Genomic DNA, 22,134 nt, shown 5'->3' on the forward strand with positions numbered 1-22,134 from the left:
TATTTTAGAACTAGACAGTAAGAGTCCCCTTAAGGATTAAATACTACTGAGGACTTATGTATTTGGCTTTGATGTCACAGCCTCCCCACTAACATGCTACATAGTGGACATACATTTCCAACAACTATTTTAAACCATTAGGGTGTTTTTATGTATTATAGGCCGCTACTCCACTCAACCGCGAAACATGAATTATTTCCCCCTTTTCCCCTTCTTCTTATTATGGATATGGGTTTATAAGTAACCAATTTTCCATAATAGTTCAGTTTTAAATTTGCACTATGCACTTTTTCTGCATATGATAAATATGCAGATGAGCACCTTTTTCACAGATAGGCACATTGCACTTTACATTCATACAGTACACAGTAGGACAGATGCCCACAGGGGCAGTATTCTCCTTGTTTTTGCAGCATTTGCACATGACTTTTTCAGGGATCCTTACAATAAGAATAACATAATTTTAGCAATTTTTAAGGCACTATTTATTCAAGTACATGGCATTATGTTGTATGTATGCTAATATTTAAATGTATTTATACAGATTAATTGCATAATTTGCACATAGTAGCGAGAATGTAGGACCGATGTTTATATTTGTAGTTTCATGACTGCCCATGTGTGTACGGTAGTAGGGGAGTTCAGACGGGTAGTCTGTCTTCGCTATTTAGTTGAGCACCTAGCACTTTAAATTCAGATAGGAAATGACGATAAACCATGTGATCAAGGCCCTGCGAGGCCGTAAGACGTCATGGCAGCACAGCACAAACAATAAAGAATACGCACAAGATAAGAGGAGTCTGTTTCCATTTTTGGATTCGGCATTGCAAGAATCAACGACAAAAAAGGACAAACTTAGAATATATATATATATATATATATATATATATATATATATATATATATATATATATATATATATATATATATATATCTTAACTCAAATTGCCCAAGCATATCTGGACGCACTCAGTGCTACTGTAATCTTTATTTCTTGGCGGCAACCAGCAATTACATCCTGAATTAAAATCATATTGCCGACGCGTTTCGAGGACTTTCTCCTCTTCTTCATGGGCAGCTGCATTCAAAGTTTTTTCGGCGGCCCAGCATGCTTGTTAAGTAACGTCCCGCCCTGAGTGGGTGTAGCTAAGTGCACGGTGCATGCTGGACCCTGTAGTACATACCCTGAGTGGGTTCCAAGTATCTTCGTGTAGCAGCTCATAAACAAACTCTATGTAGAGCTCAGGTTGGAATGCTGATTATGTTGAGCCACAGAAGCACTGCTGAGCCGGTCAGGAATCGTTCCTACCGCAGCCTCTTCAATTTGCAGACGGTGCGCTCCAGCGCGGCAGGGCTACCGCGGTTTAACATCTTCACTCAAATTGCCCAAGCATATCTGGACGCACTCAGTGCTACTGTAATCTTTATTTCTTGGCGGCAACCAGCAATTACATCCTGAATTAAAATCATATTGCCGACGCGTTTCGAGGACTTTCTCCTCTTCTTCATGGGCAGCTGCATTCAAAGTTTTTTCGGCGGCCCAGCATGCTTGTTAAGTAACGTCCCGCCCTGAGTGGGTGTAGCTAAGTGCACGGTGCATGCTGGACCCTGTAGTACATACCCTGAGTGGGTTCCAAGTATCTTCGTGTAGCAGCTCATAAACAAACTCTATGTAGAGCTCAGGTTGGAATGTTGATTATGTTGAGCCACAGAAGCACTGCTGAGCCGGTCAGGAATCGTTCCTACCGCAGCCTCTTCAATTTGCAGACGGTGCGCTCCAGCGCGGCAGGGCTACCGCGGTTTAACATCTTCACTCAAATTGCCCAAGCATATCTGGACGCACTCAGTGCTACTGTAATCTTTATTTCTTGGCGGCAACCAGCAATTACATCCTGAATTAAAATCATATTGCCGACGCGTTTCGAGGACTTTCTCCTCTTCTTCATGGGCAGCTGCATTCAAAGTTTTTTCGGCGGCCCAGCATGCTTGTTAAGTAACGTCCCGCCCTGAGTGGGTGTAGCTAAGTGCACGGTGCATGCTGGACCCTGTAGTATATATATATATATATATATATATATATATATATATATATATATATATATATATATATATATATATATATATATATATATATATATATATATATATATATACACACACACAAACTGCTCTTATCTGGTAATATTTTAAAATTTTTACAGTTTTAAGGTCAGTTTATAATCTTTATGACTTTATATTGATATTTGAACATTTAGATGCTGCTATGTATTTATATATTTCTGTATTATATATTTATGTATTTATTTATACAATTTTACAGATTATATGTGGACTTTTATCAAATACATCTATGTACATATGCAGTAGATTTGCACAAATTCATTAAGAACATCAACAGGCAATATATGCGTACATTGCCGGATTTGATACCCATACTGGCACTGTATATATAGAACTTACTTATAGATAGTTGCAGAATTTGCACAAAACCATGTAATTGAGTCAGGCACAACATGTTCCATCAGTGCGCGATTTGGTAGTCACATCGTCATTAACTATATCATACGGGACAGTAACCACCATATGAAATTGGGGAAAAAAGGTAAAAATGGATATATCAACTGTGAAAACAGTATTAAGGTTATGGAGATATGCATTACGCGTTCGTTTGCTTTATTTATTAATTTGGAATTTTTACACCTCGCGTTAGCACGTTAGCACTCTACAAAACTAGTAAATTAGACATCTCAATGAGGCATATCTACACATCATAATGATGCTTACTTTGAGGATTTTTCCTCATTATTTGTATGAACCTTTGTCAAATGGTATCGCAGGATAACTTGTTATTCACCCAGATGAACTATATGGCCAATGTTGCATTTAGGATACATTTGGGAATTTTAACACAAATCCTATGATTGACATATCGATTTCATTATATATATGCACACTTGTATTTATGTATTTGGCATCCATTTGAATTGTGGCATTAAGCAATGAATTTTAGCAGGTATTAACAATTTTTGGAGGCTAATATTATTCAGTTTACCCATCAATATAATATCGATATGCAGTGCCTCATTTTGGAAGTGTTCTTCAATTACTCTTCTATGTCTATGGTTTTAATGTCACGTGATGTTCTTTGACAATGCACTGTCACTTTAAAAATGCACACCAACCTTTCGATACATCCCAATCAGTCATGCTATTTCAACTGCCATATCAAAGGAAATCCCTCTCCCTGATTCTTCCCCGTTAGAGGACCGATTGTTATTAGATCCAATGAACCACAAGGCTATCTCCCTCACCTATAAAAACTGGTAAATAACCGTACAGACCCGAAGCAGAAATTACGTAGGAGCTGGGAAGCTGACCTGGGGGACATACATGACAAGGACTGGAGAGATGCCCTAGCCTCTCCCAAAGAGGTAGCAATCCCCATGTGTCTCCGACTTATCCAGCTTAGAATCCTTCACAGGGTGTATTTTGATGCTAAACTACTGTTCCGACTAGATCGACGACCTGATCCGCTCCGTCTTCTACAATGCAATCTAATTGGCACCTTCACACACATACTGTGGGAATGCCAACACATACATAACTATTGGGAGAAGGTGACACGCCAAATGGCTAGGACATGTGACAAACCCCTGAGACCCTCTCCTAAACTCTGCCTTCTCAACATATGGGAGGCTACTGACCTCTCCCAGGCGGAGAAGGCGTGGGCTGCAACGGGTTGGGCTATTGCAAAACGCAACATAGCACAGAAATGGGGGGTGGCCGCGAGCCCCCCGGTTAAAGATTGGGCTCAAGATACGGATTGCACAATGATAGCGGAAAAAACTGTATTCAAGGGACGTGGATGCCCCAGGAAATGGGATCATAAATGGGGTAAATGGAACAAATACTGGGGAGACATCTGCGTCTCCCCTACAATTGAACGGAGGCGTGAAAGACAAATGATGATGGTCCTCCCCAATGACGAAGCTGGGTCCTCCCCACCGACGATTTAACATATTGGGGTTGGTGTGGCCTTATTACTACCATGTATCTTGAAATGTACTGTATTTGCTCAGATTTGTCTGGCATAGATTTTTGGGGGCCCGCCAGAGGCAGTGAACTGTGGTATTTTCGACATCATTTATGGAAGGGGTGATGCAAATGCTCTGTTTAGCTGTTTTTTGGACCTATTTATGTGATTGTACTATGTTATGCACCGATGCATTTTTCTCGTTTTTGAAAATAAAAACAGTTATACATTTTTTTTTTTTAAATGCAAACCAGTTGAACCTGCCATGTCATGTGAACAAGGCTCGCGGGAGCCGAAACACGTTATGGTGACAGAGTAATAAAACAGCTTTAGCACTCATCTTTGGGTCCGTATCTGGAGCCATCCTATTGGTAACGGAAGAAAGTGATATATATATATACATATATATACACAGAGAGGTTTATCTCTAGTCAATGAATGTTGGGCTGTAAAGGAGTCAGCGCCGTTCATTATACATGCATACGTATAATGGTGTTCCTCGGAAAGATTAATCTTTTAAGCTATTGTTTTCTTGTATAAGGCTTGATATTTTCATAAACCTCTTGAACCTTTTTTTTGGTCTTTGGGATGCTTTCAATGCACTATCTACTTGAGTTCCCTTTTAATTGTAAATTTTTTCACATCTCAGTCTCTGTGCACTAGCATCAGCAATGTAAATATCACTAATTTCTTTTATATCCTTCTCATTGTATGGTTGTATAGAATAGATTGCTTTGATCACATTTTTGTTTTCATAATTGAAACTTGAACTTTGTAATAATATCTGTGCAGGCCATTAACGATTATTTTTTGTTCATTTCTCTTTATCTCTGTATCGCTATCGTTCACGGTTGACTTTTTTTATTTTTTTGTGCAACCTGGCTTAAATGATCGTCCTTTGCTTTAATGATCGTTCTTTGCGGTTATAGAAAGTATTTCCCTTACAAAGTGACATACAAAGTTGTTAAGATGCAAAACACTGGTTGGCCTATTTTCTCTTGTGATTGCAAATATCCAAATAAAAACTGCAATAAGGTTTATGGCCTCCATAAAATCTGTCCCGTTCTGTTTTTAGGACTACCAGTAAAAAATATTTTAATCAGTAAAATCTTTGTTTAAGGATTTTTAGTCCTTTAAAAAATCATTTAATGGTGTGACATCAAAGGTCACAAAGTTTTGTATATAGAAATCAAATACTGCCTTTTTGCATTTATCCAATTAATTATCATCTAATGAAAATGCAGGTGGCAGCACCGATGCCGCTCCACCAGGTGTAGCTATAAGAAGTAACTCAGGAAGTTTCTTCAAGGACAGTTCAGGGAACACTATTTCCCCCACCTACCAGAATGCAGAGCCTTGGAATCGATTGCTGATTTTTTTTCTTTTATTTCATTTCTAAAGTTTTATATAGTGCATACAAGACCCTAGTTGGTTTCAGAGTACTTTACATGAAGGGGTAGGTAGGATATAGATGTGGGATCAAGAACCAAACACGTATACGAGCGAAGTACAGACATCAAGGATTAACAAATTAATAAGCTGTACCACCAAAGGGAGTCAGAAAAGTAGTTTTCAGTATCAGCAGTTGAATAACAGGCAGGTATAGAATCACTAAACGAAAGATGTACTCCTAGGGCAAAAACGTGTTCATCATTGATGCAGTTTATGCCCTTTCTGTGCAGCTCTCTCCTACAAAGTCCTACTGCAAGTTGAATCATGGCTACGAAATCATGGCTTATTGGTTGGAATAGAATGTGTAGTGTCGGTTAAGTGAGCAGTTCACGTAAATACTACAACAGCCTGCAATTTTTCCATCTCCTTTCTAGAAATAATAAAAGGTGTATTTGCTTGGTTTCCATCTTAAGGTGGTTGGATGATGCTCTTCTAGTTCCGATCCCCAAAAAGACAAGTTACTTAACTTCAATAACGCTCTTTCTAGTGGATACTCTATCTGCAGATCCCTCAACTTTAGGATATCCCCAGCAGCTAGATTGGATCAAGTAATCTTTCACAGCAATGCTACCACACTCATCAGGGTGGCACTGTACTGTTCCGCAATGCCTTTGTTCCACCATGGAAGTGATGATGGAGCTGAACCACATATAAGCACCACACAGGCATGCCAATGTCGGTTTCTTGTTTGACTTTTTCCGTAGCACAAAAAAATTGCCAGTACCAATGTGCAGATCTCCAATTTGGGACCTTACTAGATGGTAAAAAGAGAGGCCACTGCACAAGAATGGGTAGGTGGTACAAAAGTAAGGATTCTGTGGATAGAGTATTTACCAGAAAGAGAGTCACCAAAAGTAAGTAACTTGTTATTCTAATCACACATCCTCACCTTTAGACTACATACAAAAGTTGTACCTCCCATGGTGGTTGTGGTGGTTGTTGGGTGGTGCAGGGGGTGGATGGGCAGTGGATTAGACTCAGACCAAAATGTTCTGCAAACCCGAACTGGTGAAATACCCTTCATATTGAACCTTGTTGTCAAGGTCTTATGAACATATGCATTGATGCCAACATGGCAGATGTTAATAATAGGCACTCTGCATTCCAACACAGTGGTTAACAGCCTTGGCCCTCATTGAATGAGCCTTAGTCTTTCCGGAAGCTTCTTCTTGGCCAGTGCATAGGGGATCCTAATGCAGAGGGCTATCCACCTTGACAAAGTCCTCTTCTGCATTGCCTTGCCTTTCTTTGCCCCAGAGAACCCCACAAAAAATTGGTTGCCCACACAATAGTATTTTGTGTGATCAATTAAGGTTCTTTCGGGGTCCAGTTGACTGATTCTTTCCTCCTTTTTCGAGGGATGAGGAGGTGCAAAACAACACTGAAAGAGTGCTGAATTGTCCATCATGTAAAGGAGTCACAACTTACGACTAGAAGGCAGTTCCAGCCCTCAACACCAGTTTGTCTTGGAAAAAGGTGGTGTAGGGTGACTACACCAAGACAGCCTAGAACTCACTCTCACAATGAGATGAAGTGATCCCAATCAGGGAGACAGTTTTGAAAGTCAGAATACGCAACGTGCAGCTGTGCATTGGTTCAAAGAGGACATATGAGGAGCGTATGGCCAACTTAAGATGGCACTGTGGCGGTACAAAATTTTTCAAAGGGAACATGTGTGCCTAACATTTAGTAAACCACATAAAAACAGGTGATTTAAACAAGGATGGTTGGTCTGTGATAAAGCAAAGGGCTGACAACCTTTAATGGGGCCTACTTCAATACCTTGCTGGTCCAAAGACAAAACAAACAAAACAAACAGTTTGGCTTGTAAGGTGTCTGGGTGGCAGACTCCATGCCAGTCCACAAATTGGTCTCAGCACCCAACGTAAATCGACTTTGTAGAGGGGGCCCAGGAAAATATGCGAAAAATATGGAAGGTTCTGGAATGCCTGGCAACCTAGGACTGAAGTTATCTATCTAATAATTAGAATACATTGCTGCAGTAAGAACTATATTTGAAACATATTCTCCTAAAATGCCATTTTCGAGGGAACCTAGCAGAAGCAGAGACCCTCAAGTATTTACCCCTTCTGAAGTCTCTCAAATAAAACAGGAGAGCTTCCTTGGATTCCGTAATAATTTTAAAAGATTGTACATGGTTTGACACTCATCAGCAAATCCTTAAGTAAGGTAATGTAAGGTTAACCTCAAGAAAATTAAGGTAGTTACCCTGCCACAGCCTTCCGATAAAGTGTGATGATGATTTAGCAAGGGAAGCGCTGCACATATTATGTACATTGGGCAGGGATTATCTAATCAAGGTGGCAGTGCTGGAATAAGCCTTGGCGGTGATGCCAAGGCAGGAGGCAGTATGGTGGTAGCCTTGGCTGCATGCTCATCGCCAATGGGAAGGAGGCTAGAAAAGAAAAGTAGCAATGATCTTTCTGTTGTTGGGATTGAGGAGGAAGTTCCCAAGAAGCGAAGGCGCTTACCTGGTGCGCGTGGGCAGGCCTCCAACTGTGGTGCAGAGCTAGGCAGAGGGTGCGCCGTCAGTAGCAGCAAGGCCGGTGGGAGGCTGTCTGTTGTGGTCAGCACGTACAAGATTTGTTTAAGTGGAGCAGCATCCATGCAGGCTATTCACAGGAAGTCGGCAAGCGCGGTGCCAGATGCACACCAGCAGGCGGCACAGGATTAAAAGTGCACTATGGTCAGAAAAAGCGATGAGGTCACAGCTGAGTGTATGTCAGGAAATGTAGTCTAGTCGGGCAAGCAAGATGCAGTAAAGATTCATAGAAGCAGCTTTATGCAGGCAGACAATAGCGGTCAATGGGGCATGAGTGCAGGTCAACTGGAAAGTGAAGGAAATGTAGGTTTTGAGACTTTGGAGATGACTTGGATAAAAAGGCGCTATAGCAGTTTATGGGGCCACCAGTATTGAGGCAATTCCAGGTTAGAGCAGCCTGGGGAGGGGGTGAGGAGGCAGTATCAGCACTAATCCAAAGGACTAGTAATAGCATGCAGGTGCCAGCAGAGTGCATTACGGTTCCTGGACGTTGACCAAAAGACATGAAAGGATCTACAATAGGGATCATGCATCAACACAGTTGGAGGAGGATGAAGAATGGGAAAGTAGGAGGTAGCAAGTTTTTTCGGAATAGGGGAGGCATAGGGAGCAGGGGAAAACGGGGTCCAACTGAAGAAAGGAGGAACACTGGTACATTTTAGAAGTCACAAGCAGACAAACAGTGCACCATCAGATGTGGTGGGCAAGAATGGAGGAGTACATCAGAACGTGGACAAGAGGTTTATAAAAGCAGGAGGAAGCTTAAAAAAATGCATGGAACAATGGTGGTCGACAAGGGACATAGGAAGTGAAGTCAGGGAAAAAGCACGGAGGAAATTATTTGAGGTGGGTGAAGGACTCATCGATGTGGAGAGGCACAGTGCAAAAGGTAAGTGTTCCAATAGCAAGATGAAGGCAATGTACAATTAAAAAAAAATGCAATGTGATAAGAAAGATAAAGATAACTTGAAAGATAATAAGGAAGGAGAAGCCAGAGGAGACACAACATAGTAAGAGGCTGCCTTATGTGGAGATTGCAATGCCTCTGGGGTAGCAGTTAACAGAAAATAATAAAATAAAATTTGGAAACATGAATGTCGATGTTGTTACACTGCTTCAAAGAGACATACAGTCCAAAGAAGTGTCCATGAAAAAAGAATGGGAGCTGGCAAGAAGGCCTGGGATACCTATGGCCATTGATAACTGGACATCAGCATATCCTATATATGCTAGTATTTACTGTAAGAAGCATGCTGACAGAGTAGTACCTATGTTTAAAAATATGGACATCATTTGTAAGCGCAAATGCATTTCCGGGGATATGCACTGTCAAATCATGAGGAGGGATTGATGGTACGATTGAGTTTGAAGCCAGAGAAACAGTGGTGGGATGTAGGCGTGGAATTATGGCTGCAATGGATGTCATCTATACATCCCCTGGCAACAAAACATACTGCCCGGGGTCTACCAGCAACATATTGTCCCTTTCTTCACCATGCCACCCAGCAAGGGATGGGGTCATATGGAAGGTAGCATAGGTTTACTTCAGGAGCATGTTGGGGATTCAACAAAGGGTTCTGCCCCAAGCAAGTTTGCCGTTATAAGCATGAGTGTTCCAAATGTGGGGGCGGTCACCCAATGTTTTGCCATGGCAAATAGTGGAAAACAATGGAAACCAATAAGGGGTAGAGGACAATTACAACTTCTGCAAACGGGGGGGGGGGGGGGGGGGGGGGAGTACTCCAGTTAATGAGCACAGGCTAAGATTGTGGTTGCAACTTGAAACTGATAGGGAGGCTGCCGCTAAATTGGATTGGAGATTCAGAGAATAGATAGGTTGGGGTATTAAGAACGTATGTCTAGGAGGTAGGAGGATAATAAGAGATCAGAAAACGAGTTACCAGAGATTGTGGAGCAAAAAGAGGTTAAAGAATTGAAAGCAGGAAGGATTGCGACACCATTCTCGGAGTGGCAATTGCTGGATTTGATAACTTCTCTCCGGGAAGTGGTGCCTAAAAAAACCACAAAGAGCAAGAACCACCTTATGCCCCACTTCCATTGGCCTAAGGTGCTTCAGTAAATGATTGCATTAAAGATGAGGATGCTACAGTAACTTATGGGTCGGTGAATGATGCTTTACAATTAGTCAAGTGTGGGGAATTAGGAGCTCAATTGAAAAAGTGATGGTCTGCCTTTCGCTTATTCCCTTTTTACCCAGGAGATATCTCTGTTGGGACTGCAACTTGGCGGGGCAATCTATGAGGATAAGGTTCTACCAATAGAATGTGTGAGTTATTGCTCAACATGTAAGACCTTTAGAACATTATTCCAATAGTCTTTTCAATTGAATGCTGGCCATGTCACTATCTGGATGATCTTCTGTTTGTTGGCAAGAAACGAATAGAACAGGAGAAAGGGATAGGGTGCTTCAGTTCTTTGAACAGTTGACATATGAGCTGGGAGTGCCTCTAGCCCCTATAAAGATTGCAGGACCTACAACTTCCCTGACATTTTTGGGCATTGAACCGGCTACACAGAACATGGTAGCAAAGTTACTCGACAGTAAGGTGCAGGAGATTGGAGATTTTCTGGGCAGTGTGATAAGGATGAGAAAAGTGGAACTGAGGAGGTTTCAAAAGTTGTTGGGTAATTTCACCTTTGTCTGTAGAGTGGGGAGAGCAGGCAGGACGTTTTGCAGGAGACCGAGCTTTGCTGTCAGCTGCCACGTTGTCACATCAATGTGAGGGTTACCATGGCAGCGGGGGTAGAGTGGTGTGTGTGCTGCTAATTTTTAGAGGAGCTCAACTGAGTTTCTATTAATGTTTTAAAATAAAATACATATTGGCAGGTTTAATTTTTTCCTGATGCATCAGGAGGCAAAGGTTTCGGGAATTTCTAGAACAGGCGATGGTGTTTTGAGAGATGGCCTGTGCATGGACTGGTGAAATGGAGAAGCATTGCATTTCTTGGATTCTTCCTGCTGTTGGTGGCACTGACAGTTTGGGAGAGGTAGCTAGTTGACTACTCAGCTGACAGTTCAGTAATGTTCCACTAAGACAACATGATGGTGGTGGAATGGTAAATAGCTAAAAATGAAAGGATTTGAGTGTACTGCATCTGTTAACACATTTTATGCTGGAGTGTTTACAGTTGAGCATAGTTTTTAAAGCTAAACGTGGCAGGAGCAAACAATAATATAGCAGATGCTTTACCTCATTTGCAGTGACAGAGATTTTGCATGTGATTTTCAGGAGCGGAACAGGAGAAGACATAATTACCAGACATCTGGGCATGGGTGGAATTAGAGTATTGGAATTGGTTGAAAAATCCATTTCATCACCTACAAGGAGGAGTTATTTGCAAGCGTGGCAAGAATGTATTGATTATGTATGTAGTTGACATGTTTGTGAAGGTGCAGGAATGGTAGGAAGAGACAGGGAGATATTAGGCTTCATCATGAGTTTAATTAACAAAGGTTTATTCCCAAATATCGTAGCAAGGAAATTTGTGGGAGCATCATCGTGCAGAAAGAAATTGTGGTGGGGATGCAACCCGGCAAATGGGGACCCGGCGAGGAGAGTGTTGATTGGATGGGGGGGAAGGAAAGAGGTGTGAGATACACTTTGCATGAACCGGTGACAGTTGAAGAGTTGGAGGGGTTACTAGAAATGTTGCCCTATTGTTGCTATAAAGCATCAGAAGGAATCATATTTCTGTTAACTTATACTGTGGATGTTTTATGGAGCTTTCTGGGTATCTGAGCCATTATGTACAAAAGGTAAGCCTGGAATACAGCATAATCGAGTGTTAGAAAAGGTTGAGAATATGGTTCAAAAGATTTCTGCTTCAGTAGGGCAGGTATTTTAGAATTTATTAGGCGGTAGTTTGGGGGATAGAGTCAGGTGTGGGCAGATCCACCCCTAAGGAGGAGGGGGAAGAGTAGGTTTGGGGATGTGGAGCAAGGCAAATGGGAGTTTGCACGGCAATGAATGGTAGGAAGAGAGAGAGAGGGAGTTTGGAGAAGGGAATAGCAGTGAATGCAACAACAAAGAATGATGTTGTGGGGTATGTGGAGCTGTTTGCACAATGTTATGTTGTTGGGGAATTTTAAAGCGGGGAATCTCTTGAGTGAGTTTTTATGCATTAGTAAGGAGCATTTGGATGTATTTGTAAATACCAAATTGATAACTACAAACATGTCCTAATAAAGTGCCCTTACTTGCTATCAAAGGTTTGTATTTTTTTTTTTTTTTTTTGCAACAGTGGCCTATCGTACACAGCTGCCGACTTTGGAAACTGGGGAGCCACATTCGAGTCCTGGTGTCAACTCGCCACCCTGTGGTTCTGGATAAATCACTTAATCTCCCCGTACATTCAAAAAATATCTGTGTAATGTAATCTGGTGCTCATATAAAGCGCTTTAATACCCTTGGGCCAAGTTTGCACTACATAGAAACTGTAACCAAAAAATGCTCAAAGTGGAATTCCTTGTGATGAAATGCGCTGTGACAGTGACATTTCATTAATTGTAGATAGTCAAAAGAGGGAGTTTAGTTTAACAACCTTTCATGAGACGCAGAGTTTAGTTTAACAACCTTTAATGAGACGCTTGCTCATACGCTGTTTACAGCTGACAGCACAAGACAGTACCGTCTCCTGGTTTCCTGTGAAAATACATTTCCACACACGCAAAGCAAACCCCACTAAAGAGCGAACACGACTCCGATGTTGAAAGAAATGAAAACCTACCTTTATTCAACTTAACTCTTCAGCATCCGGCAAGGCATATTCAAATAAATAAGCCATAAATTAATAAATACATAATCCAAAAAATACATTAACTTTTCAACTTAAATGTACATGGATAGTTGCCAATCACAATGGTATTAGCCTTGCTCAAGTTTCAAAAGGAAATATTCATCAATCACGACTTTTGTCTTGGAGAATAAACATACATGTGTGAAAGCGGAGCGAGGGCTTCCGTTTTCTATACAACCCGTGCTTAGACAAACACCTTTTATAAATGGTCTTGCGAGACAGTGACATTTTCTCTCCTTCTGACTCAGGAATAGGATCCACTGTCTCCGCACAGTTGTTGTTGCCATGGTTTTCGGGATTTTACTGTTAGTTCACAGCTGTAAAATATAGCACCATCTTAATTTCACAAGTTCCCACCGTCTGCATCCTCTGCTCTGAAATCTGCGCTCGCGTTTCAGTTACTCAGAAACAACATTTTTGATGACTTGACTGCTCGAGAGATCAGCGTTATATTTGTGTTATTAAAGATATTTTATTTTCCGAAGGCACCTGCACAAAGCACATTTTAAGAAGGGGCTGCTGTGGAATACACTTAAAGTGTGTGTTTAGCGCCGTAAGCGGTTATTATGTTCATTCCAGCCGCCGGCTCGTCCTCCACAGCTATGGTTTTCTGCAAAGTCGGAATAACAACAATTAACAGCACACTATTTTATTAACATTTAATTACGTCGGCGGCCTGTCTTCACAGCTAGGATTTTATCCTGGACTCTAAGAGCAGAAAATATTGTTATGAATTAACTATTAGTCTGACAAAAATAGTTGTTGCTGCCCGATACTCAGAAAATGCTAGTGACTGATGGAGCAGGGTTTCCGCGAAATGAAACCTGCTCAGATTGAACCCCCATAGTGTGAAATCATTACACGTGTGGTGTGCAAACTGAATGCGAAAAGGGCTAACATGAGGGAAAATGAAACTGCGCAAGCGCAAACTAAAATGCTGGAGTAGCCCGCAAATGTTTATGACTAATGTAAAATAAAAGGACGAATGCAGCTTGATTTTTCTATAGTAATATGCGTTGGAAATCACATTAATCTGGGATGCGCATGGGTAAATGCAACACACAGGGTGGGTGCGCTATGGTCTAGCATTATAAGTGATTAATAATGAATGTGTTTGCTTTCCATAGAAGTATGGTTTTCTGCTCTGCAGAAAAGGCCAGAGAGTCATTTTAGAAAATAAATGCGGGTTTAATCTGAGTGAGAAAGGGAAGGTGGATAGCTATTCGTCCTTCACAAGTCCTGTGTGCCTACCAAAGTTTGCGTGGAGAAATAAAATAATCTTCGGAAGCGGAACACTTCCTTTGACGGCAGCGCAATTGAACAATCGAGGAATACAAGTTGTTACATGACCGAGATGGAGGAAATGTGTATTATGACAGCAGCTCAAATTTGTATTTCCTGGGCTGGAAGTTGATAAAATGAGTAAAGAGGACAATGGACAGTCTTACAGAAGTGTCATGACGAGAGTGGTGTCACAGTACACCCCCTTCTTTAACAAATAGAATAAAGAGAAATTGTGTGCTATGATACAATGCGGGTTGGTCTTTTTGGGTTTTAGAGTATAATATTAGGTACCGGGTTTGGAGGGGTTTAAAGGTTGCGTGATTTTCTACTTTGTGATAGGAGAGGGCTGCGTTGCTGTCTCCTATTCCTATTTGGGCTGGCTGTTCCGGTTTGCTAAATCCTGATTTAGTCTTTGGTCTTAAACTCTTCTTGAGGGGCCTTGCTGCTCTCGTGGCCAGAGAGTAGTTTTTCCTAATTTCCTTTGTGGGTTAGTATAATCTCTGAATTTGTATATTCATTTTGCAAATGTCTTTTGTCTCTAATCTTTTGTCTCTACGCCTATCCACTCACTCATTGCATTGATGCTGAGATGTTCTTTTGTCATTTTCATTTATTGTTTCATGTATGGTAATCGATGATTCGAGCTATATTGTATTTGACGAGCAATCGCATTATTTAGATAAAGCACTATAAATATACAAGTGAGTTTGTCTTTATTAAAGATTTTGAATTTGGTTTATAGAGAGTATTTCTAGATCCAGGTATTAGTTTGCCAAACCCTGATTACATAAATAAAGATCACATTGCCACAAAGTATATGCGAGGATGATATACTAATTGGAAATTGGTAAGTTTGGTATTCACTCACCCAGCGTGAAGGGACTTGTAGGGTAATGAATTGGGCCCAGGTACTAGAAATTTGTTAGTCCCAGATCGCTGGATCAGACTAAATAAACTCAGAGATGTATTTTGTATTCGGATTCTTCAGCACCTTACTGCTTTGTGCGACTAAGAGTATGAATTGTCTTTGTAATTGAATATTCAATTTCCTTGACTTAGCCAGGCCCAAAGCGCCTTCTGGGTGGTCCAAGTGTATTATTTATATGGCACTTCCGAGCCTCGTCGAGGTCGTTAAGTTTGCTCGTTTCATTGAGTTCCTGGGCGCATGGTTTTTGGTTTGGACTGCATGCAACATGTTGAGTGAACTACCTGAGGTTTGTTGACAAGGTGGACGCACAGCAAATCAAATGGCACCGAGCTTTAGCATGGAATGTTGTGGAAAGTTTGAGAATAGATAGAACTGTTCATGCAGACCCTCACCATCTTGAAGGTGGCCAGTATCATACTTAACAAGCATTGGCATAGCCAATAGGTCTCGCCTTTGGGACCTTATAAGTGTTTAGTTATCCAGCACAATATCCTTGGTGCAACAACATATAGTGTTGCATGTCTAAACAAAAGGTCCCTTAGGCGAGACCTATTGGCTATGCCAATGCTTGTTAATTGTAACTACCTGGTTTGTGCTGAAGACTACAGTGCTTGTTTGAGAGACATAATAGCACCAGTTCGTGCTAGATAAACATTTTGCTACGGCACTAACTTTTAGCCATCCTAAACAGCAGGCTCCCTGGTGTACAACACGGATAAAACAAATTTGCAAAGTCAATAGCTCTCGAATGATAGGCGAGATCTATTGGTTTTGCCAATGTTTGTTTCCAAATGTTATCGCTGCCCCATCAAAAGATTTTCTCAGCAGCGCCATTTGGTGGTCATACAAGGGTTTCGGCACTGTGAACAGTACAATATAAACAAAGACTAAGTTGTGTCATGCCAATTCATTGAAAGCATTATTCAATTGGATAATGAGAACTAGCTATAATGACGTCGCCATCTTAGAAAAGAACCTATACCAGTTATTCCCAGGCAAAATAAATAAAGACAGGACTAACAACTTTGGCGAGGGACTACAGAAATGAATCGACATAGAAAAGGAGACAACTCGGAAGTCAGCCACCCTAGAGGAACTAGACAATCTTGCTTCATAATACCGAGTGCCATCTTGGAGTGGAGGTAACTTCCCCAAACTCACCAGCAAATAACTGTAGTATTTCCTAAAATGGATAAACATTTCTATAGATTATTGACAATGGAAGAAATCGAATTCTCTTTATTGAATCACTCCACCATCACGTGGCCCCAAGGTTGTACACAGGTTCAGGGGCACTCTTCGTGGTTAATTTTCTCTGTCTGGAGTGCACAGTGTGCGTACCTAATTTGTATTGCATGGTATTACAATACCTAATTTGGTCTAATTTGTGAACACAACTTGTTGGCGTTACCTGTTTCTTATTATCCAAGAAAAGCATTTGTAACAAACGCAGAGACTGTGAATTCACAACAGGGAACTAAACCTCCTATGATGCACTCTTCTTTTGACGTAACAACGCTCAGCCGCAGCACTGGGCTCTTTAAATGACATGGATTTGACCTGGAAAAGGCACATCAAAGCTGAGGAGGAGGGACAGGAACCAGAAGGAGGGCTACGAGGGGCTGCTGGAGACATGTAACTAAAACCCACCCACTGCGCCACGAGGGTTACTGAAACTATGGTGGGAAGGTTAGTTGTTACCGGAGATAGATAAACGTTGGCTATTGATCGAGCTGTGGTCTGGCAGCTATTGAGGCATGTTTTGAAATCGGGTGCCCACGGCAGGCTGCGAAAATGTGTACCCCATGTCCAGCCTGGTTCAGTGAATCATGCTGGAAAACAAAACCAGGGGATGTTTGAGACTACTAACCCCCTCCACGCTGTAATGTGGGTTGTCTGAGGCATGCTGGGAATTTGAGAATGAGCGTTATTGTTATGACTGTAGACCGTATAAACATTTCCACAGTGTGATCCTTTAGGAAAAAGTGTGTGTGTGGTGGGGGAGGGAGGAGAGTGGTGTTGGGAAGAGCTAAGTTTGCAATGGCAGTCTGAGAGTAGCTCACGGACCCGGTGCATTTTTTTTTGCATCCTGGTACTTGTAGTCCCGTGTATCCGATTTTAAATGCAGAATAATATTTTCATATCTATTAAGTTTTAAGGTTGCTTATGTGTGGCATTTCCATAGTTCCCGTTTTGGAAAAGGTAGCATTTCAAATCTGAGTCAAACTGTCGTTATGTTACCCATACTTACTCGCACAGGTTGACGCTGTCAATAATCTCAGATCCTCTCACTGTAACTCATTTCATGTCACCGTAGTGCTATAGCAGAACAAGAAACGCGAGTGGTATGTAGGATGGAGGGAGCAACCAAGGACAGTCTCTTTGCAAGAATGGAGGCAAAGATCTTATAGTCTCCATACAATACAGAAATTGGTCTATAAGAACCACAGGCAGTTGTAGACTTCCCTGGTTTCAAGATAACGGTTATGGATGCGTTATCCCATGATGTTGGTGGTCGAACTCCGTCCATCAAGATCTGATTAAACAATACAGCTAGAAAGGGAACAAGTTCCTGCTCCAATGATTTGTATATTTCAGCAGGCAGCCCATCAGGCCCAGACGCCTTGCCCTTCCTGGCATCCTGGATGGCTTCCCTTACCTCCTCTTCCGAAATTTTACTATCTAATGATCCTGACTGGTCAACTGAAAGTTTTGGTAGATCTACTTTCCCAAGCCAGTCATTGATCTTAATAATATCCATATTCTTATCTTCATGATAGATGTCTTGATAGTAATCTTTGAATGCTGCTCTAATGTCTGCATCAGAGGAGAGAGGAACGTTATTGACATGGATCTGGCTAATGTTGTTACGAACCTGATCAGTTTTTACTTTCCATGCCAATAACTTACCAGCACACTCTCCATACTGAAAGTGTGCGATTTTACTGGCCTCCCATCTTTCCTGAAGCCGCCGGTTAAGGATCGAGGTTAATTCACCCCTTAGGCTCAATAATTTAGCCCGTATAGGTGTTAAGACATCATCTGTGGAATCCAAGTTGTCATCGATTTCAGCCTGCGTTTTAATCAGATTTGCCTCAACTAAGGCAATAGCCTCTCTGTATTCCCTCCGTCTGTATGAGGTCTTTGTTGTGATGAGACCCCTCAGAAAGGCTTTAAGTGAGTCCCAAACCACACCAGACTCTGCTGAACCCACATTCACCTCTAAAAAAGATCCCACTTCAGTTTTTAAAAAAGTAACATCTTCAGGGTGAGAGAGCAAAGAACGGTCAAAAGACCAAGACCTTACTACATCAGAGGTAGGAACCATAAGTTCCAAAAACACAGCAGAATGATCGGATAGATGTAGCGGGAGATAGTAAATATCCTTAACTACGTCGGATAAACTATGGTTAATTAATATAAAATCTATCCTAGATTGAGGATTGTATTTATAATTTCTAAAGGACACCCCCTGTTGCTGCCCAGCCCTTAATCTCCAGATGTCAACATATCCATATTGTTTCATTTCATTCAACAGAAAAGATCTTGATTTAGAAGGGACACGGGATCTACTATTATTAGATTTATCCAGGACTGGATCTAGAACGATGTTAAAATCTCCAGCTAATATAACTGGCTCCAGGAAGGACAAAAGATGAGAAAAAACCACTTCCAAAGATGTAGGGTCATCCACATTAGGGCCATAGTATCCAACCACAGTGAACGAAGCACCCAAAATTATCATAGAGGCAGTAACCCATCTTCCCGCAGGGTCAGCTTTAAAATCTAATACCCTGGCTCTAAGCTGCTTTTTAAAAATCAAAGACACACCACGGGAGGTCATAGACTGAGATGTAGATGATATAAAATCAATCCATTTATTCCCTTTTACCAGGGTATCGATTTCAGACTGTATCAAATGTGTCTCCTGAAGAATGATGACCTGGGCATCGGAATCCCGGAGATATTGCATCAATGTCTTAGCCCGAGGTTTGGTTCGGAGCCCATTAATGTTCCAAGACATAATTTTTAAACTAGCCATCTCCACTAAACCAAAACACTGTCAGCCCTATCTTTATAACAGAACCAATCAAAGATTGACCCACCTCCACAAGGAAAAGAAACTCGCAGCAAAAAATAAATAAAAAAACAACAAAATCAGCAAGCAAAAAAAAATACAACAGAATGACTGATGAGGAATTTTTTAAGTTTGCACGTGAACCCCACCCACCCCCACCCTCACTCCCCCATAGAGAACCCACGATGTACCTAACCGGATCAAGTCCAGTAATGGCACCCCAACCTCAGGCTCCCGTTATTCTTCCGCCCAAAACCAACAACTAAACAGTATAGAGGTAAAAAGTAGTACCGCACTACCCAATGCTGAAAAGAGAAATTAACCCTCCCCATTATTCTCTACCCCCTTTTTTTTTTTTTTTTCCCTTCCTTCTTTTTTATAGAACACTAGAATAATAGATTTTAATGTGTCACAATAGCTGCATGTGGCCATAAAACCTAAAACTCTAAAAAAAAATTTAAGTGCTATTATCTGATGACTTGTTGCCTATATTCGAAAGAAATTCATCAGCAGCTTGGACTGTTCTAATGTTAACCATCTTATTATTGTACATAACCCTCAGAGAGGCTGGGAACACCAATTGAGCGGAAGCGCCCAACTTCTTGAAAGCCTCCAGCCGCCTTCCAAACTCCCATTGCCTCTCCAGTGTAACCCTAGATAGATCAGACCTGACGAGGAAGGTAAAGCCCTTACCAAGTAGGGACCTCTGTTGAGAGCTGCATTCAAAATCTGCTCTTTGATAGTATAGGTAAGAAAATTAACAAGAATTTTGCGTGGTTTTTGCCTTTGTGGATTCTGTCTAAAGGGTTCCCTATGGACCCTCTGAATATCAGATGATAGTTGGTCCAAGGAATGTTCCAAACACAATCCCTCCTTCAACAGGCGAACAACAAATTGCTTAACATCCCCACCTTCAGATCCCTCTGGAACATTGAGAATGCGAATATTACATCTTCTTGCATTGTTACTGACCAGAAGGGATTTATTAAGGGACGACAGCTCTTTGAATTGACGTATGACTTGTTTGGGTCAATTGACATGGCATGTTTGAGGTCTTTACCCTTGGCGGTTCTCACGCTGGATGCCACCAAGGCCTTCAACAGAGTTAATTGGCTGTACCTGTCGGAGGCCTTGGCAAAATTTGGCGTGGGGGCTAGATTTCGCCGGGCGATTAGTCTTCTCTATTGTAACCCGAGTGCTCGAGTCTTGGTTAATGGTATACTCTCCGACTCATTTGAAATCTCGAGGGGTACCAGACAGGGCTGCCCTCTCTCCCCGCTCTTGTTCGACTTATATGCTGAACCTTTTGCTCAGAACTTGAGGGATAGTGTTAACATCAAGGCGTTTGAGTGCGGGGGCTGGGGCTGGGAGAGAAAGGTGGCCCTTTACGTCGACGATATTCTTATATTCACCTCTGATCCTCATGAGGCTCTCCCAGTAATATTCGAGTTGGCTTCAGAATTTGGAATGGTCTCCGGATACGAAATTAATACCTTAAAAACTGAGATGATGACCTGGAATATTGATCAAAGCATCTTTGTTTCTGAAACCCGGCCAGCAAATCGTATGAGATATTTAGGTCTGGATATTGTAGCTGATCTTGATCAGACTACTACTATTAACTTTGCAAGGGTTGCAAAGGAGTGTCGTAAGTTGTTCCAGACCTGGGCCCATCTCCCACTTTCTCTATTGGGTAGGATCAGCCTGGTTAAAATGTCTATTTTGCCTAAGGTTACTTTTTTATTTAATACGATACCTTTATATTTTGATCCCACCTCTATTAGGAAATTGCAGTCTGATATCAGTACCTTTATTTGGAATAAACATCTCCCAAGAATCTCCTGGAAAAAAATCAGGAGGCGGAGGGAAAAAGGAGGGCTTGCTGCACCTGATCTTCAGGCTTATGCCTGGGCTTTCCAGCTATCACATGCCAGGATCCTATTAAAGAGGCCAGTGGGGCAGGGAGTGCGGTCTCTTTATTCAAAGTTATTGGATGTGGAAGGTGTAAGTCAGTCAGGGTTCCTTTTTAAGTTTGGGAACCCCAAGTTCTTCAAAAAAATTAAACTGAAAATCCTAAAGGGTATGGCAAGAATATGGGCTCAGATGTCTAAAGTAATTAAAGTGGGGTACTATGGAAGCAGGACACCGCTGTGGGACCTACCTGATGGGCCATCATGGTTGGGAGATGCATTAGCTATACCTATGAGAGAGGCAGGCTTGGAGGAGTGGGGTAACCTATTTGTTGACGGGGATTTGTTACCCTGGGAGTATCTCTGCACAAAGATTGGCCCACACTTCTCTAGACTTAAGTATTTTCAAATGTCAAGCTGGGCTCGGGAATATTCCGTTCAACCACCATATAGTTCTAAATTTCCCTTGGGTGTATATAGTTATCTTATAACACTTTTGCTAGATAAGCCGTCTGCCAAGAAGGAAATTTCATTATGGTATAATTTAATCTTAGAGGAAATGGACGGAATTTTTTCACTCCCAGACGACCTTTGGTCCCTACATGTCATCAATTCCGATTTGCAACATCTTTGGAAGTCATCTTGCATGATGATGTGGGATATTGTTAAACCTGCATGGTTGCGCAGGAATCATCTTTTCACGATCCATCGAGCATACTACTCACCCCTTCGTCTATCTAAATTTGCTGAGGGGAGTAGTGTGGCCTGTGCGAAGTGTGGTTTGGTGGCTGCTTCTGACATTCATATGTTTTTTGAGTGCCCTCATTTGGCCCAATTCTGGGAAGCTATCAGTAAGACTCTTTCACTATTTCTTGGAGTCAACATTTCCTTGGATTTAACATCAGTAATTTTTGGTTGCTACCAAGGGGTTCCCTCCTTGGCAAAAAAGCTTATTTTTTACACCATTCTGCTAGCAAGGAGGGAAATATGTATGAAATGGAAAGACTCTTCATCTCCTTCTATTAATGACTGGTATGCTTCTGCTCTGATGGTTTCTCAGTTGGACTT

The 22,134-nt window shown here is 41.6% G+C and overlaps 1 protein-coding gene across 2 annotated transcripts in view; it reads right to left on the bottom strand.

The window, feature by feature from the left end:
- The window catches only part of ARHGAP8 (Rho GTPase activating protein 8), a 968,737-nt gene that overhangs the window by 657,480 nt on the left and 289,123 nt on the right, over positions 1 to 22,134 (bottom strand). The window lies entirely within an intron of this gene.

This window comes from Triturus cristatus, chromosome 4_1 (assembly GCF_964204655.1).
Source record: "Triturus cristatus chromosome 4_1, aTriCri1.1, whole genome shotgun sequence".
Lineage (NCBI taxonomy): Eukaryota > Metazoa > Chordata > Amphibia > Caudata > Salamandridae > Triturus > Triturus cristatus.